The sequence below is a fragment of the Austrofundulus limnaeus genome, unplaced genomic scaffold, assembly GCF_001266775.1.
Source record: "Austrofundulus limnaeus strain Quisiro unplaced genomic scaffold, Austrofundulus_limnaeus-1.0 Scaffold41, whole genome shotgun sequence".
In the NCBI taxonomy this organism is placed as follows: Eukaryota; Metazoa; Chordata; class Actinopteri; order Cyprinodontiformes; family Rivulidae; genus Austrofundulus; species Austrofundulus limnaeus.
This window is the reverse complement of record NW_013952443.1, coordinates 1213909-1216691: the sequence shown is the minus strand read 5'-3', so window position 1 is coordinate 1216691 and position 2783 is coordinate 1213909. Positions and strand designations below refer to the sequence as shown.

The 2783-nt window shown below is 43.7% G+C and overlaps 1 protein-coding gene across 3 annotated transcripts in view; it reads left to right on the top strand.

The window, feature by feature from the left end:
- The window catches only part of tdrd5 (tudor domain containing 5), a 17410-nt gene that overhangs the window by 12232 nt on the left and 2395 nt on the right, over positions 1-2783 (top strand). The window lies entirely within an intron of this gene.

Sequence of the window (2783 nt, the reverse complement as noted above, 5' to 3'; positions counted from 1 at the left end):
ATATATATATATATATATATATATAAACACACACACACACCTGCATGCTATGTTTGGAATAACCTGCTTCGTTTTAAGGTGTTAAAAGAAATTATTTGTATTTATTCCTTTCTACACACTTTGCAGACTATTTTTTCTGCACTCCACGTTTTTAATCTATGCGCGCTCCGGCGCGGTGACAATCGTCCCGTTTATGCTTTACCTTTTTTTTTGAAAGACAGTCTGACTGTCACCCTTTCCCACAGCGCTTCCCCACTGTACAAGGAGACAGTAAAGGCTGAGTTAAGAGCTCGACACACGGGAGGCGACGTCGCTCGCTTTCATTCATTTCCTATGTAGCGTGTTCGGTGAGGCGACAATCGCTTGCCCTCCTCCAGCGAAGCGACCGGCGAAAATAGTGCATGTGAAATTTCGCGCTCATACACGTAGACGTGCACACGCGAGCTTGCAACGCGACATATGAAAGTTGAAAAATGTTCAACTTTTGTTGCTGTCGACTAGCGTCCAACCAATCAGCGAGGGTTTTATTGACTGACCAATGAGAGGAGAGTATGCTACACACTGAAGTTAGCTAACACTTTCACCAAGTGATTACTAAAAAAAGGCAGCTTTGTGGGAATATATTGGCACCAGGGTGAAGTTTATGTTAAGTTTTTCCTCATAAAACTGTATCTTGATGTGTGTTTGTTTTTCAATTTCATTAGCATCGCAAGATTTGTTTAGTTTACACGTCCGTAATGCACACCCGCCTTCAGAGTCAAGAACCAAACAAATTTCGTGAAGACAAGCAACCAGAGAGCGCGATTCGCAACACTGCAATCGCTATCGTGTCCCGTGTGTCGGGTTTCACCCTGGCTTCGATGACAGTCGTTAATCGCTGTAGTTTGTCGCTCCCCGTGTGTTGAGCCCTTTATAGTCGCGCTTTGGAACGCGCACGCGAAGTGGACGCGGAGTGCGCGCGCATTCGGCTGTGCGGCGTCGCGCTATGACCGCAGGAGAAACGAGGTCCAGACTCTGAGAGCTTTTGTGCGTCCTGGAGCACTACTTCACCTGCACTGACAGTCGCCTCGCTGCGTCGTGTGCCGCGGCGCGCGCTCCTTCCGCAGCAGGCAGTGTGGTCGGTCGGCATCTGACCGGAGGATGCACCGTCACGTAAATATGTAAACAGTTTGGCGTTCATTTTCGCACACCCGAACCAGGTCCGGTTCGGGTGTTTGTTTGTTTTTTCCCTTTTTCATTTGCGCTCTCAGCCAGGCTGCTTCCAGCTTCCTCTGTTTTGACTCCAGCTGGTTACATCATCAAAAATAATTGCGCGGTTGAACGGTAGACTACAGATCTCTATCATAGGACAAATTTATATCGTTTCTACCGTATATCGTTTATATCGCGCATTCCTAATTACAACAAATCATGCTACGACACTCCAGGTTGTAAACAGCAGAGAAGCGGCTGTGATGACCTGCTGAAATGGGCGTGGCGGGATCAGAAGGAGGTTCTTAACCCTCTGAGGTCTGGGGTCTAAATGGCCGTTTTTGACTAACTTTGAATTTACCTCTATATTTTCACTTTGAAAACTATTTACCTTGCCATGTTTGGTATCGTTATTTTCAGCACAACCTGAGCTTTTTGATTTTAGACTGTTTCATTTTGACAAATTGAAAAATAGGTTTCATGGTGCATTCAAGCACTTCCTGGTCACAAAACGTTCTCTAAATGCACACCAAATGCGTAAAAATGTCCACATTATGGCAAAAATTATTCATCATTAAATCTGGTTTTATTTGGAAGTAAATAAAAAAACTATATAAAAACATTACTTTTATAAAGTTTAAAGTCTGTGCTGTCCAACCCAGTTAAAATGAACATTCTGGGCGCTCCTGTTTTTTTTTAACAGAAGCCCTTTAAATGCATCACAGCTTTGCCCGCTCCAGAGTGGGCGTCGACCTCACAGGGTTAAAGAGACAGAGGCCAATTTCAAGGAGTTTAGAAACGGAAATGAATGAGAAGTCAAATTTATCTTTGATTTTRACATAAAAACAGCATTTTAATAACAACTGAAGGTGACATAGTTACTTTATTATGGTATAGAATTTACTTATATGCCTGAGAAACACAATATTGCCCCTTTAAAGTGTATCTTACCCCCCCTGTGAAAAGATAACTCCGCCCCAAGGCGAAATTTGAAAAATGCATCAAAGTGGGTAGGGGAGGGGGTGTGGGTAGGGGAAGGGGGGTTAGAGAGCGTAGGTGTGGCCAGGACGAGAGAACGTGACAGGCAGCTAGCATTAGCATAATTGATGCTACATGGAAAGTGACCACAGTATCGCAGTTACATCTCTGAACGTCTGAGGTGGAGGATTTTCACCCCACACCAGCCTCGGACAGAGGAGGAGGAGCGCTCCGACAGCCTGACAGAAAAAAATAAAAGCATACAGCTGCTCACGATCGCTAGTTTAAATCAGGAATAAAAGTAGTTTTTACCTGTATAAAGAGCCCTAAAAATCCATAAATTTTGCAAAAAATCTTTACAACTCGCACCCGCGGGGGGTGGGGGGCGGGGAGTGTCAGCTGCGGACATGAAAGTGCCTGGAGAGAGGAAAAAGGAAAAGGAGAGAGGAAAAAGTAACTTATTTCTAGCGGCAGAATAGGTTGGAAGATGGCTGTTTGATGTTATTTATTGTTTTTTAAATCATCCTATAGGCTCTGACATGTTAGATAAATTTGAAAATGAGGTTTTTAAAATATCCATAAGACTTGAAAAAATCCGTGAGATTGCTCTATAT